At 37.7% G+C, this 16,709-nt stretch overlaps 1 protein-coding gene across 2 annotated transcripts in view; it reads left to right on the top strand.

Moving 5' to 3' along the window:
- The first annotated feature begins 568 nt into the window (after positions 1 to 568).
- pacsin3 (protein kinase C and casein kinase substrate in neurons 3) overlaps positions 569 to 16,709 on the top strand; it is a 31,734-nt gene continuing 15,593 nt past the window's right edge. The window contains exons 1-2 of one of the 2 annotated variants that reach the window (XM_026930522.3): positions 569 to 1,200; positions 10,829 to 10,895. The gene's annotated coding sequence lies outside the window, so the exon portion shown is untranslated. The remainder of the gene's footprint in view (positions 1,201 to 10,828; positions 10,896 to 16,709) is intronic. The other variant, XM_026930523.3, reaches the window with a different exon arrangement.

Genomic DNA, 16,709 nt, shown 5'->3' with positions numbered 1-16,709 from the left:
CAGAGGAAGTACCTTCAATTAAATGTCAAATTTTTATTTATTTATAGATTGTGATTTTGGCTAGAAGGGGCATGGTAGCTTAGTGGTTGGAAGTTTGCCTCACGCCTTCAGGGTTGGGTGTCTGATTCCCGCCTCCACCTTGTGTGCATGAAGTTTGGATGTTCTCCCCATGCTTCGGGGGTTTCCTCCAGGTTCTCCGGTTTCCTCCACCAGTCCAAAGACATGTGTTGTAATCTGACTGGCATCTCTAAATTGTCTGTAGTGTGTGTGTGTGTGCGTGCCATTGTGCCCTGCGATGGATTGGCACCCTGTCCAGGGTGTCCCCTGTCTTGCGCCCTGAGTCGCCTGGGATAGTCTCAGGGCTCCCAGTGACCCTGTGTAGGATAATACAGAAAATGGATGAATTTTGGATGCCGGGAATCAAAGGATTCAAACGAAAGAATCGATTCAGTGAAGTGAGTCATGACTCAGTGTGTGTGCGTTTTTTCCTCCCACAGTTGACCTCCAGAGGACGCTGTAACACTGTAATGCTTGTTAGAGGGGTTGCCTGTTGCTAATGAGCAGTTGGGAGTATTCTGTAGGCTATTTTGATTGTTTCTCTGAGATCTGGAAGTCTGCTTGCTGACTCACTCGTGGCTCGCGGATAGCGGAGAGGAAAGCAGAGCTCGCGCCTGACCGGGCGGATGTAGCACCGTCATCTCGGCTTGTTTTGTTCCCTCGCGAAACTCCGACTGCTTAATTCCTGTAATTGGATCAATGGACATAATGCTGAGCCACGTCGTCTAATTACAGCGCACGAGCGCGGGGTGAAGCCTGAAGACTGCGGGTTTGAGCAGGTTCTGCGGTTTCTCCTGATTATTTGTTTTGCTCGACGGGCGAGTCTCGCGCGTGCAGCTGAACGGTTCGGATGATCCTGTGTGCTGGTTGTTGGAGTCCTGGATATCAGTTCCCGTTTAGTTTCGTTACCATGGCAGAAACGCAAGGCCCCTGAACGCTGCTCTAACCCTCACTGAGCTTTTTTTCCTTTTGCATCTTTTGCAGATTGTGATATTTGTTGTTTTTTGATTTCTAAACGGAGTCATATTTGGATCGCATTGCTGCAGACTGTAATAATAATAATAATAATAATAATAATAATAATAATCCTTCTTGATTTCACAACTCGTGGAGCTCAGCGTTTCCCAGGCTGGAAACTTGCAAGTAAGTGTGTTTGGATTCAAATTCAGTATTTTAGCTTCATACTGCAATCACAGACATTAGATGACTGATTGACTGATTCTAATCTAAATGCAGGTTTAACCCACAATCTGATCTGCAATGTCGCAGTTTCATGCACACTTCACATTAATGGCGCAGTTTATGTTTGCACCAGAATGGAGAGCACACACACACACACACACTCTCTCTCTCTCTGTCTCTCTCCTGTTTTATCACCTCACTCATTCTGCATTTTCAGTTCCTCATGAATCAGGCTACACGTGTTAACTCGATTCTCTGCTACATAAAGAATAACCTGGTTTAAAGGGTTGCGCAACATATCGTCTGATAACCGATATCGCGATACTGACCTTTGAAAACTGATATCGCACAAAGCTGCAATGTGCAAATGCTTTCAACCCAAATCACCAAACGTCGTCTTGTATCCTGAGAGCATGCTGAACAATCCTAGTCATTCCAGATGTGTGTATTTGGGTGTTATCCTGAATCACAGTACATGCAACTTTTTAATAATTTTGTCGAAATTAGATATTTAAGCATGATATTTCAGTGTGAAAATATGAGCGCTGTGGTAATATGAAGCAATGTACCTGCAATATGATATACCCATTGTGCAGAACTATTGTAGTCTTACTTCACTGGCGGGGTATAAATATATTTGTAAGATGCAATATCTCAGACTCTTAAGAAGATATTTTTCTCTATGGTGTACAATTTTAGACCCCATTTTGCTGTCACTAGCAAAACACACACATTGGAAAAAGAATTTGTTGGTCGTGAGTTGGGATTGGAGGTCTTAGAGCGCATTGTCATTGTGACCAAAGCTACGTCTACGACAAAGTTCTGGCAGTGTCAAAAAGTCTAAAGTCCACCAATAGGAGGACGGTTTAGGATGACTTGAAACAGCTGGAAAAACCTAAATGAAACATGCTAATTATGAGAAAAATATCCTTATGTTATCTCAAGCTCACTCAATGGCTACGTTTACATGCACATCAAATTCCTTCTAAGGTCTATATTCGGGTTGCAGCCGTATTCTGAATACGATGTTTATATGCATACATGCATCGGAATATTCCTATATACGTGGTTGTTGTATGTATGCCTGAGATGCCATTCCTATATACCTAGCCTACAGCTAACAATCTGTTAGCACCCATAATTCCTTGCAGACTGAGCATGTGCATATACCTCTTTTCAGTGGATTTTCTGAATAAGGTGTTTACATGCAACAAATATCCGATTAAAACAGGCACATATCAGGGGTGGGAATCAGAATTTGGGGAATCAGAATATTGTCTTAATCTGAATCAGGCAATCAGATTGCAGCGTTTACATGACTCAATACTAATTAGAATATTGCCAAATTCTGATTAATATCAGAATATTGATGTGCATGTAAACGTAGCCATTGTTTCTGTTTTTGATGACACACTCTGTCATTATAGAATCATATAATATGACATGGAGCACATGCGTTATAGAATATAAAATTTTAAGGGAATCATCTCATACAGAGGGTCTCGTTTATCAATCTTTTGTAAAAATTTGTATGTCAATATTTGCGTAAGCCAAACCGAACTAAAGTTTTCTGCCAGATTTACAAAAGTTTTGGGAAACACTGAATATTCTTTGTACTTGCATATGTATGTTGATCACCCGTTAAGTGCAAAGTGCATTCCCAACACAGCTCATGTAGTGCATGAGTGACGCAAACAAAACTCCATAAAGGTTCAAGTGCACAGACAGCTGGAAGCTCGATTCAGGGAAAAGCCTGAAAAAAAGAACTGGACGTTATTTTGCCTTGACAGGAATGATGAGGACTGAAGTGGAGGTTATTTTGACTCGCTTCTATGCCAATAAAATATTTAATAATATATAAGAAAATGAAAAAGAAGAAGCGTGCAGTAAATCAATTAGTTTTTAATGGTCTTTTAATGGTCCCGTCCTTTCTTTATACGACAGCATTTCTTTTATATGTCTTAATTTATGGGTTTGTGTTGGCTCGCTTTCTTTATTTTTTTATGTTCTTTAATTAATTCCAAGAATATAAAATGACTGTTTTTCACAAAATGTTCTTGATGGCAATTTAAACTCGACAGTATATGCCATATACCGATCAGCCATAATATTAAAACCACCTGCCTAATATTGTGTAGATCCCCCTTGTGCCACCACAGCAGCTGTGACCCATCGAGGCATGGACTCCACAAGACGTCTGAAGGTGTGCTGTGGTATCTGGCACCAAGACATTAGAAGCAGATCCTTTAAGTCCTCTAAGTTGCGAGGTGGGGCCTCCATAGATCAGACTTGTTTGTCCAGCACATCTCGCAGATGCTCAGTCAGATTGAGACCTGGGGAATTTGAAGGCCAAGTCAACACCCTAAACTCTTTGTCATGTTCCTCAAACCATTCCTGAACAATTTTTACAGTGTGGCAGGGCACATTATCCTCCTGAAAGAGGCCACTGCCATTAGGGAATACTGTTTCCTTGAAGATGGGTACTTGGTCTGCAACAATGTTTAGGTAGGTGTCAAAGTAACATCCATGTCAATGCCAGGACCCAAGATTTCCCAGCAGAACCTTGCCCAGAGCGTCACACTCCCTCTGCCGGATTGCCATCTTCCCATAGCGCATCCTGGTGCCATCTCTTCCCCAGGTATGCGACACACACGCAGTTGGCCATCCACATGATGTGAAAGAAACCGTGATTCATCAGACCAGGCCACCTTTTTCCCACTGCTCCCTGGTTCAGTTCTGATGCTCACATGCCCATTGTAGGGGCTTCAGCGGTGGACAGGAGTCAGCATGGGCACTCAGCAAACTGCAATGCACTGTGTGTTCTGACATCTTTCTATCATAGCCAACATTAACATTTTCAGCAATTTGTGCTACAGTAGCTCTTCTGTGGGATTGGACCAGATAGACTAGCCTTCGCTCCCCACGCGCATCAGAGAGCTTACCTATATTTCCTGTTTTCAACACATCAACTTCGGGAACTGACTGTTCACTTGCTGCCTAATATATCTCACCCCTTGACAGGTGACAGTGTAACAAGATAATCAATGTTATTCACTTCACCAGTCAGTGGTTTTAATGTTACGGCTGATTGGTGTATATAAAAGTGCAGTAATCCATGGAGCGTGAGTAGGATACGAACATTTTTCCAAATTTACAAGATTTTCATGAAAACCAAATTTCATGTTTAAACGCTTGTACGAATGATTTAATGACGAATGATTTAATCCAGCTTGATAAATGAGGCCCAGTGTGACAAGTAATAATCTTATGCTACCATTGAAATCCTACAGTGGCCATTATTCAGTTCCTGTTTCGCCAACGTATGAAATTGAGATAAACATAAACCGGGCCAGTCATCTTCTGACGTGGTGAAGACCTGTCATGAGTGTTAGTCAAAAGACCTGCAATCATTGACCTACATATGGCAGGTAATTGAGGCAAGAATACACCTAAACCTGCCGCTAAACACGTCTGGGTAGATAATAAGATATATACCATAGCGCTGTTGAATTCTCGATCCTGATTGTTGTTTCATTTTCTGTAACAACAGCTCTGACTTATGATAATGTTCATCAACTTGTTCTAATACGTTCTTGTTCCTGTAGTAATGGCTAATTCACAGGGACTTGTAGGTCTAAAACACATGATGTAATTTAACCAAAAAAAAAGTATAATCGTTGATATGGTGAAGCTTTCTGTACGGAGACATTTATTTATGGAAGGAGTCTCCAGTGTCAGCACTTTGTAACAGGATAAAGATGTTCCTGTAAGTTTTCCTCCATGGGAAATTCTTCAGGACGAATGACTTCTCGGTAACAAGCTGTGTTTTTTCTTTCGCATTAGCTTCAGAAGAAATTGAAGGGTACGACTGCATAGATCTGCCATAACATAAGTAAGAACAGGAACTTGTTTTGTGGATGTTCCACAACACTAAATGTAAGCATAACTGGATAAAAAGTATGACATGGTGTTGATTAATAAATAAAAACTTGTAGTCATTGTCAAATTGTTGAAGTATAAGTGGAATCAAACACTTCAGGATGTGCTGTTATAGGACTATAATCAACTTCAGGGTGGATTATTTATCTCTAACAGCACTCCCTGTCCGGTTTTTATTCTTTACGTAGGATCCAAGTGTTATTGTTCCCACATCTCAGAATCATTTGTTTAAAAGTCATCTTCCATGGAAACAGGTTCTTTTCAAAACATGCACAAGGAAAAAGCCATAACAATCACCCAAGTAATCCAAACCTCCTGAGGTGAAAGACGTTTCCTGGAACTTTGAAAAGTGTTTGAACTATCACTGAAACTGGATATTCTGGTTGAATCGGACCAAAATCAAACATTTGGTCATATATGCCATAGACGAGTTTGATATCAGTATGGACGATATTGAACGGACTGACTGATGGAAACTTTGCTCCCAGGAATGTGTGGCATTATAATGTGGGTGGCACCTGGTCATTTTCTGGTGAGTTCACCTGTAAAGTAGGTCAAGTTCAAGTACAGTTCTTTCTTAATGATCGAGACAATTAATAATAGTAAGTTGAGTGGAGTAACAGGAAATTCCACTCAGCTTTTTTTTAGCTTGTAATCGTCTCCTTTTAATTTTAATTCCACTTTCAGTTCCATTAAATTCAAGTCTACTTTCTAGCAAATTCCATATTACTAGTGTAGGTCTATGTATGTCAAGTCAAAGTTGTGATTTGGAATTCTTTATGAAGTAGACTCCTGGGCAAAAGAATGGCCCAAGCCCAAAATGGCAAATATTATGCTTTTAATGGTCTTAACAACAAATCATTGGTCAGAAAATTAGCAAGAATTAAACAAATGCACTCCTGAGAGCTCCTGTGCCACTATGTGCTGGTTTGCTTTTGTTGCAGTGAACTGTTAAACAGGGAGATTCACTTATATAGTCTTCTTGTACACAAAGGTAAAAATCATACTAATGATTAAAATGTTTGATGTAAAATTAAAACTAACATGTCTGAGTGTACAAAATTTTCCAAAAATATCTTCTGGGATTTTTTTTTCTTAAAAGATTAAATAATAAAAAAGAAAAGCTAAAAGAAATCAAAAGGAAGTTTCTTTATCTATTTGTTTAATTCTTGCTAATTTCCTAAGCATTGATTTATTAAGACCATTAAAATTTTAATATTTTGCCATTTTGGGTTTGGCCCATTTTTTTTTTGCCCAGGAGTGTGTTTATGAATGAAATTCAGGTTTATTTTGGACATATTTTTCTAGTGTAATCTTTCAAGGCAAAGCAAGCCCAGACTTTGCGCTGTACCTGCTCGAGTTCTTGTCTTTATATCCGCTCCTTGCTACCTGTTGTTCTGGTTATTGTTTTCTATGTATGTTTTAAGTTTCCTAGAATAGCGACTTGAAATTCTTAAGAATTTCACTATCTTAATATATCAAGTATATAAATATATCACATATCAAGTTTGTTGGTCATGTTATTTACATCAGGACCTTTTTTTGTTGTATATATAAAATCATAGCACCTACCAATTTTCCAGTAGACTTGAAAAGGTTTTCTGTTATAGCTCTAGTAATGCAAAGGGTGGAACTGATTCGGATTATTAAGTGGATAGCTAAAGCATTGAGATACAAGATGACTGACAAGGAACAAATGATGCTCTGCTAAACGGAGATGAAGATCATCTGCACAGAGTGAAGCAATAATTCTAGGTAAACCAGTGGGAAATTTTTTTGTTTAATTTAGGTTAATTGTAGCTACTTATGGGGTGGGAGATATGACAAAAATATCATATCATATATTATAACTGAATACATTTCTGTAATGCATGATATGTATCAAAATATTTAGGTTTGCTAACAAACTTCCAGTAAACAGAGTTGTTGCATTAAAAAAGTTCAATTATTATTTTATTTAATGTCTACACAAATAAATTTTATAAAGTTTTCGGTTCTAAAATCTGATTGGTTGAGCCGTGTTTGAAGCCGTTGTAAAATCCTCAATGATTGCACACCTGCGAGCGCATCTACATTGCAAATATTAGTAACAATAATATTAAATTATTTCCTGAATACTAGATTTTATCCAATTGTTTTTATTTACGCCGTGTTATAAAAGTGCCATGCCTAACAACACTCTTACTCTTGATAAAAATCAATGTAACACGCCCTCTTGGTTTTCTTTTAACATTGAAAAGGAGGGAATTTAAAAAAAAAAAAAATCTCTGCAAAATTTCAATATTTTATCATTTTAAAGATCAAAATCCTAACATCAAATCTGATGCTTTCATTCAGAGATTGTAATCTCAGAAAACATAATTTTTCAATATTATATCATCATATTGCCCAACTCTAGCTGCTCTTCCCCTAAAGTATGGAGTGACTGTGACTCATTTGTTGTGCAACTCATAGACAAATTACAGAGTTTGCTACTGTATTCTCCATACTCACTATTTTTTCATATCTACTTGTTATCCATGGCACAGCCACAGATGTCAAAGAGCTCAGTGTTTGGCCTCTGGAACCGCTCGGTATACCCTTCTCTCGAAAGCTCAGTGGCCTTTGAGTCCCCTTTTAGGCATGTCAAAAACAAAGGGGCTTTTGTTCCACGCCCAGTATCCTGCCATCAGCACAGTGTACACCACAGACACAAGCAGGAGCTCTCTGGCTTCTGCTAAAAACTGCTTGGAAATGGAGATATGACCATATAACATCGATATCCTAATAAATTACCTCATATTACATGTTTCTGACAATCATGACTCCGTTCATTCACAAAGACTTGTATGGCTTAGATTATTCATATAATATTGTCTCTGGGAGTTTTTCCACATATTTACAATTTATTTTGATTTAATTAACTTTGAATATATTTATTTCTGTAAAGCTGCTTTGTGACAATGTCTATTGTTAAAAGCGCTATACAAATAAAATTGAATTGAATTGAATAATATAAGCATAATAATAATCAGATATAAAAACGTCGATTTTTAACAAAGAAAAATGTATAATAATTATTATATTGTGAAGCTCAAGGAGATTTTTGTGCTTTGTAAAAGTCAGAGGCTGTAAAGCTGTAACTTTGAGTTTTCCACTTTGGGAAAGTCTTCAGGATGGAGGACTTTATTATGAAGAGAGAGAAAAAACAGAGACTGGTGAGGGAACAACAGTTTATAGCTGTTATAATGTAAGTGATAACAGGAACGAACTTGTTTCATGGACAACATTAAACATAACTATAAATGGATAAAAAGTATGACATGTCAGCCTTTTATAAATAAAAAATCTTAATCATTGCTGTGGTATAAGAGGAATAAAACAATTCAGAATGTGCTGTTATCAGAAAATAAAACAACTTTGGGGTGGTAACAGTAACTTTGCTTAGCTTCAAGCCGCATCACATCACTTCATCATTATTTTCATATAACAGTATGTCCCCAAATGTTTCATTACTCACAAAACAAATGTTTCATCTTAATTTTTGTAAACAAGGCATCGGCACTGTTGTCACACGAAGGTCGCATTTGCTTTTAGGTTGTCAAACCTATTTTGTGATGTGTATTATTACTTCATTCGGCCCAACTCTCAACAAAACACTTAACTACTCAACCAATGCACAGCTCATGCAAGCGAATAATTGTAGAAAGTGTGTTCTAAAGTAAAGTCTGCGAAGGAGGAACAAGCTACTGCTCTGACAATGTGAGAGCCTGTGTGCTCTGAGACTAATGAGAGAAGCATGTTTGAACCTGAGAGACCAGGAATGTGGGAAATGCCTTGAATGATGTCACATGACCTAGGTTAAATGGGTGTTACGTGTAAACATTGGATTGGAAACAAGTGTTTTATGTTAACTTTAACAAGTGTTTTATGTTAAAGTTAAGCACATGTTTATCTTAGCGCATATATATATATATATATATATATATATATATAAAATAATTTTCAGACAGTGCATATATAGTATAAAATATAGTATAAAAATAGTAGTTATGAGGCTGTTGTATTAATGATTGTCTAATTTTTTGTTTTGTTTCTAATACACTTCCTTGTATAATGTTTGCATTCAGCAGTGCTTTAAGTGGGCCGGTAGTCCTATGATGTCTACGTTTCGCCGTTTTAAGTACCTTCGTGTAAGCTCCCAGTACTCCACTTTACTATGTGTAACTGCACAATCAAATCACCTGTCTCACTGATAATAATAACTACTTTTTTCTCACACACCAAAACTAAATGGAAGTTCGTTAAGTTCACTGTGTATATAAAGTGTGGCTCCAGTGGATTTCTCTTAAGTCTATGTTTTACTATTGCGCATGTGTGTGGGAAAAAAATGAAGACAATTAGTGCAGTGTGGCACAAGACCTTGCATAATACACAACATTATTGGTGCTGTAGTGGATCTTGCTTAAAAAAAAAAAAAAAAAGTTAGTTGAAGTTTCATTGCTACATTACGTGTATTAAAGTAGTTTCAGAAACCAGCCTGGTGTAGGGCTGAGCAATATGAGGATTATAATATAGATATCATGATAAGTTATGTCACAATACAATTTTCTGAGATAGTGCAGGTATTGTGATAACTTTTTACAACATATTTATTTATTTTTTTAAAGAATATTTTTCAAATAAGGCAGCTGAATTGGTGTTTAAACTTTTGTATTCAATATTTAAATAAAAAATGTATTTTTAAATGTTCTGTTTTAAATTAAAAACCCATTTTTCCCTCCAATTTTGTAAATGTAAAAAACTGGCAGTGTGTTTGTTGGCAGTGTATTAGTGTACCTGTATTACAGTTACATTTACATTTAGTCATTTAGCAGACGCCTTTATCCAAAGTGACTTCCAAATCCAAGCAAAAATGAGGAAATCCAAGCTGTATTTTGTGATACACATTGTGTATCGTAGAAATGTCTTCAAGTATTGCGAAATGATATTTTTGTCATATTGCCCACACACTGTCTGGTGTGAACTGGCCTGAATGGAGCCAGAGGATGATAAAACATTGCCATAGAATGAGTGTCAGATACTCCGACATGGAGTAATTAGTTGTACTGATGGTATTTTAAGCCAAAAACTGATGGATATTTTAATAATTTTATATTGTAAATTGTATAGTGTGTATCCTATTCATTCTGTTTCCTTTATTACATTAATATACATCATGTTTTAAACATCAGCAGTTCAGTCATAGTATAATGATAGTCTTATTTAGTGTTAAGAAACTCTTATTTATTGCAGAGCTACAAAATTACTAAATGTTAAAAAAAAATGTTAAAAAGATGCTAAAAAGAGGAGTACCAGCACTTATTTTCTGCTTCAAGTCCTGTTATATGGCATTGACCTTAAGCGTAACATTGATTGGGTTTAAATTAGGGAGCTGACCGGCCACTGCTTCGCGGAGTAGTAACAGTGCGTCATGGTTCGTAGCTCTTCACTGCGCTATGATGGCTTTTCTAACCTTTCTATGTGCGGCATTTGACTCTCTGGCTTGGAATGTGCCACCTTTGGGTGTCAAGGCTTATATTAACTTGCTACCTCATTTAACACAGCATGACGAGCTCCTGCTCTCCTGTTCGGCCTCTCTAACAGCTCACTCGTCTCCCGTCTCTTGCAGGGCCACTGTACAGGCAGCGTACCTGGACAGAGGCAATACTAACCCCTAACATTTCATCACGTATTGGGTAAGTTTCTAATGCTTGGTGGGCAATGATGTGCAGTGTATTTGGCGCTCTAATATTCTCTGTATAGCTTTATGTTTCTGGTATTGATTTTGTAGTTTTCGTAGTCTTTTTCCCAGCTGATATTTTGTGTGCTGTGCCGTGTATTGCAGCTGTTGCAGACTGTTGAAGACAGGGCTTTAGTTTTAATCTTCAGCAGTTGTCTGTGGTTGCTGGCTGTGGTCATAAATAGAGATGCATCAATACCAACACTGGTATCAGGTACAATATCGTGCAATATCATTTCCTCATTCTCATAATAAATGGTCCGTTATCCACATCTGATAGCAATCAAAGCAAAGCAGGCTGCAAATTAAAAATATCAAGAGGAGCAACTTCCAACAATAGAAGCAACCTGATTAAAGATCTAAAACACAAAACTCAGCACAAGGAGTTTTTTGCTATCAGTAAATGCTGTCTAGGTGAGAAAAAAAGTCTTGAGAATGCCAGGAGAGTGAAAATAACAGCTCTTATCCAGTATGTTGTTCTTGACAATCAGCTGTTATCAGTTATTCACAGTGAGGGTTTCTGACACTATGAAAACAGTACAACTTACTTTATTTATTGCTGTACAGAAATGCTTTTTGGTAGTGGTATATTTGTCCATATAGTACACAATAATAGAAGGAAATTATTTATAATTGCACTATCCGTTGCACCCTGATGAGGATGGCTTCCCTTTTGAGTCTGGTTCCTCTCAAGGTTTCTTCCTCATGTTGTCTCAGGGAGTTTTTCCTTGCCACCGTTGCCTCTGGTTTGCTCATTAGGGATAAATTCACATTTTTACAATATATTTTTTGAATCCATTTATTTCTGTAAAGCTGCTTTGTGACAGTGTCCATTGTTAAAAGTGCTATACAAATAAAATTGAATTGAATAGTGAAAAAAACCCACTCTTCTCCACTGCGACTCTACTCGATCCAAGGTAACTAACTTAGCTAGCTAATGCACTTTACTTAAACTCACTCACAAGTCCATTAACGTGTGTGTGGACATCCACAGTGTCCCTGATTGATTAAATACCAAGTAGGTTCCACATTTCATTATTATACTGATGAATGGTAAAATGGTATGGATGCATCCCTAGTCCTAAACAAGCTTGTGTACTGATTATTTTCACTGCAGATTTTACAATTATTGTTCTGCTAGGTATTGAATGGATAAGTTTAACCAGTAGGTTCATACATTCTCGTTTTTTTCCATGAGCGAAATAACAACAGCAACAAAAAAAAAAAACAAACAAACGGAAAGCTGCTCATTGAAAAGTTCCCATGTTCCATTACTGGAGGCAGGCTTTTGAAACAATAACCGCTGCAGCACTCAGTCACCTTGTATACATTAATCAGATTAATGACTACAAGTTTCCAGCAGGGCTTATGTGAATATTTCACCCCTCCCTCCCCGTGGCCTCGTTATGCTGAAATGGAAGCCATTGTTCTCATTGTTTGGAGGCTGCATGGACGTGTCCTAAACAAGAGCACTTCAGTGTATGAGTGTTACGGATATACCGTGTTGGTCTTCGCACTGGGATTAAAGTTTGCTTCATGTATACTGAAGTTAATTCAGGATTTAATCAGTGCATTTGTCTGTGTCTGAGGGTGTGAGTGTATGTGTGGGCAAGATTTGAAAAAGAGAGAGAGGGAGTGAGAGAGAGCCATGCAAACAAGTACCACATGCCACAAGTCATGTACTCAAAGCCACATCTGACAAGTAGGCTAATGGGTTCCAAATGTGCTGCCATTTGCTATCCAGTTTCATCCAGGCTCCTACTACACACTTTTCTACCTCTGTGTGGAAAGTAATGCTGTAAAAAGTTAGATAGGATATACAGCTTTTCCACTTTCTACACACACTTGATCTTTTTTTTTCCTTTTGCCGATGTACAACGCCAACAAACGCTCCTCTGATTTAACCCGACAGCTTTGTATACTGATTTGGCATGAAGGCCCAAACAGAGTCAATGACCGATGCAGTGTAAACATCCTCCAGCAGCAGGGATGTGGCCCCCGGTTTGTGTCCAGGAGCCCCTTCTAACAACATGTGTTGCAGATTGTGGAAGTTGTGGGAGGGTTTTCTATCTCTTTAAGGTCACGTTGTTGACTCCATGACTATAAGTTTAAATGAATTGTGAAATGAGTATGGGCCAATGAAATCAGATGATTTCAAATTAAGGCAGGGACAGTTCTTAGGAAAAAAACCCACCATGAATGATTTCCATATTAATCTTTATAATAACATAATAACTTGTGACATCAAAGCAGAACTGCAAACTTTTAATTTTTTTGCATAGGAACTCCACATTTTAACAAACCCTGTTGAAAAATAATAATAATAATGAGCACATGAATCTGGAATGAATGACAGTTCAGTGACATCTCCGAAATGAACTGACAGCCTGGAAGCCCCGTCCCTTTCCCTGTCTCATATTAGTCTTGTCTCCTCTCGATTTTCCTGCTTGAAACATGCTGTGACACATGCTTACTGTCAGGGTAAATGGAGACTGTTTTCACTTCATTAACTTGAAATATACATTATTGTATGTTCAATTTAGCTAACATTAGGCAGGTATATTGTTAACATCAGTTAACTATATTTATTACTGGATGCCACCGAAAACATCGTCTGAAAAAGTGCATTTTTTTTTAAATTACTTTCAGCTGAAATGTTTCAATGTCATCCCTAATAAATATAGTTACGTGATTTTAACTATATTTAACAATGTATTATTCCTTTTTAGGGTTATCATGTCTGTCATCAGCATCCAAGATTGATTTTGTAATTAAATTCTGAGTTGACTTTTTTAGTTTAAACTTTTTTTCATTGACATATTGGACTATTTTTGATTTCTTTGGTTGATTTGGTTAATGGTTTCCTACATTACCCACATTGTGCCGTTTGACTACCAGCTGATTTAGCGGGATTTAGCCATCTACTTAAAGAGAGTGATGCAGCGGTGCTTTAATCCTTTAGTCTGTCCAGCTCTCTCACCTCCTCATCAGTACTCTGCTCAAACAGATCGGCTTGCAAAACTTCAATTTTCATTCAAATACCACTCTCAATGCCATCACACTCTTCTGCAGAATTCTGCTTTGAGTCCAACATTTGGAAATAGATGTCTTCACTACTTCTACCTTGGGTTTCTCAAATATATTATGCTGAAAGTTGCTGAGTGCTCTGTTTTTAATAGCTAACAGCAAACCCTGACTGTTATCCCATATGTCTGACACTGTTAAAAAGTTTTCTTCTCTTAAACACCATTGTAATTGTGCTAGCAATAACAGTGTCCCCTGTGACCACTAACATCTCACGGGAATAACATCAATAAAGCACCAACCAACAAATTAGCACCAGAATCCCTATGCCCACCACAAATATTCAATATAAACATTTTTAGTGTGTTTCAGGGTGAAGTTTTCCTGTAAGACGTGTGCTTTTGATTATTGTTCTTCAATTCCTTTTACAAATGTGACATTTGATCTCATGCTTGCACAAGCTTAAAGCAAATTCCCACCAGCTGTGTTTTTAAGCATTTTTCAACACAACTTATATGCTTCCATTTTAAAAAGTGTTTCAATTCACACTGACTCGATCAGATGCACTTATACTCAGTATATGACTCTGCAGTATGTGATATTTTTTACTCGCATGCTTAAATTGAAGTGCAAAATCCAATTTCAAACCTCTACCTTCTATACACTGTAAAATCCTTAATGAACAGCAATGTTATAATTGCGTAACCTGTAGGCACATAGCGAAATGTGTGCACAGCACTGACATTTATGGATAACCAGAAAAAAAAATATACACTGTTTGTTTACTGTCCTGCTGTCTGTCACATTTTCATTAAGCTGTGTTATGTAATTACAGCTGACCCAGCCTTGGCTTTCCCCATCCCCCATGTTGCAAAGACACTGTTGTGTATATAAACTATTCATTTTGTTGACAAAAATGAAGCGTACTGTCGCTAACACGGCATGTCCGGTGTAAATTCGGGGTTAGTGCCAGTAAGTGAGTGTGTTTCTGGTCATGTGACTTTTCAGGGCAGTGCAGGCCAACAAAAGTAAGATACTAGTGTATGTATTACAGATATCGAGACCTGCAGAAAACATTAAAATGAAAGAGACTTGCATGAACAGCAGAAGTATAGCTTTTTTGCTGAAGGATCATTAATAAAAACACAAATGCAAAATTAAAAATAAGTAAGAATGTACAATATTAACTGTTATGTTGTATTCAGTACATGCTTAGGGTTTCCTTTATATATTTAAGAGTTCTTAGCTTTTTTCCCCTGGGTAAACCTGACATTTGCATAGAAATGTACAGTTCCATTAATCAAAAGTAGTGTAACCTTCACCCGACATTTTAAAGTAGCAGTCAAACAGTACATTAGCCGGCTGATGGATTAAGCTGATGTATTGGATTTCGCCAATGAAGGCACAGTTGATTATGGGGCCATTCTTGTTGTTGTTGTTCTTCTTCTTCTTCTTTCAGCTGCTCCCATTAGGGGTCGCAACAGCAGATCATTGGTCCGCAGATTTGATTTGGCACAGTTTTTACGTTGGATGCCCTCCCCAATTTTATCCGGGCTTGGGAGTGGCACCGGCACCAGGAATGCACTGTCTTGTGCAACCCCAGTGACTGGGGTCGGTTCCCTGGCTGGGAACCAAACCCGGGCCGCAGCTATGAGAGTGTCCAGGCCTAACCGCTAGTCCTCGAGGGACCCTTTGGGACCATTCTTACATATTTGGCCTGATGTTAGTACACACCCGTGTGCTAGCATAGTTGATCTAGCTATCGGTTAGCAGCTGGAGTAGGATGAGTGTCTGCCTACCATCTGCCTAGAATGTTGTAAGAAACCTGAATGACTGCTAATTAATTTAATAAATGCTAAGTAACGCATTTCACTATTAGTGTACTCTATTTGTATTACTCAAATGTACAATTCTATACTTTTGCTAATGTAGAATGTAAGCTACGATTGCTAACCATGGGTAGATTCTTAATCTGTACAACACGTCACTGTGTTGATGGAAATATACTGTATATGGGAAGTTAGTGTTTTCTGAACTAAATGCAGTTCTATATTTTTAGTGTTATTCTCATTTTTACAATTAAGAATAGGCTAAATATTGGAATTGCCAAACACCTGTTTTGATGAAGTCCTTCTTTTTATCGTGTCACAACGTTTTTTTGTGGCAGTTTTATGTAGCTGTTGATTCAAGCTTTTCTAGCATGTTACACATACACAGACTATTTTACATTGCTAATCTTGCCAAAATGTCTTCTACTTTCAGTATCTGTTTTCTTTACACTGGTTTTAGACAGTGAACACTAGCTTGTAAGTAGGTATTTGATAATTAACATTCAGTTTAATTTAGAGTCTAAATGCCTGGAAGGTGTTAGGTGTGTATGCTTTCATGTAGTCAGAAAGCTGCTTGGAAGCTCTTGCACAGCCAAGTAATTACTGACCTTTCCCTAGACATTTATCATGGTGAGATCAATTGGTAGACTGAAAGGCAGTGATGTGTGAAATACAATAGGTCTCAATGCTCCCTTCTTAGATTTCATTTTACTCCTCTTGAATTTCCACGTTCATGCCCATCATGTCACCTTAGGGCTGCACGATTCTTGATGAAATAGGAATCATGATTTTTTTGGCTCAGAACTGAGTTAAGGATTCTCACTCACAGTTGCTTGACCAATTTTCTAAGGAATAAAATGCGTATATCTTACATTCCTATATTACTCTAGGAGAGTGTGGTATCTCCATTTTCCTAA

The sequence above is a fragment of the Pangasianodon hypophthalmus genome, chromosome 11 (assembly GCF_027358585.1).
Source record: "Pangasianodon hypophthalmus isolate fPanHyp1 chromosome 11, fPanHyp1.pri, whole genome shotgun sequence".
In the NCBI taxonomy this organism is placed as follows: Eukaryota; Metazoa; Chordata; class Actinopteri; order Siluriformes; family Pangasiidae; genus Pangasianodon; species Pangasianodon hypophthalmus.
This window is presented reverse-complemented; position numbering and strand designations above follow the sequence as displayed.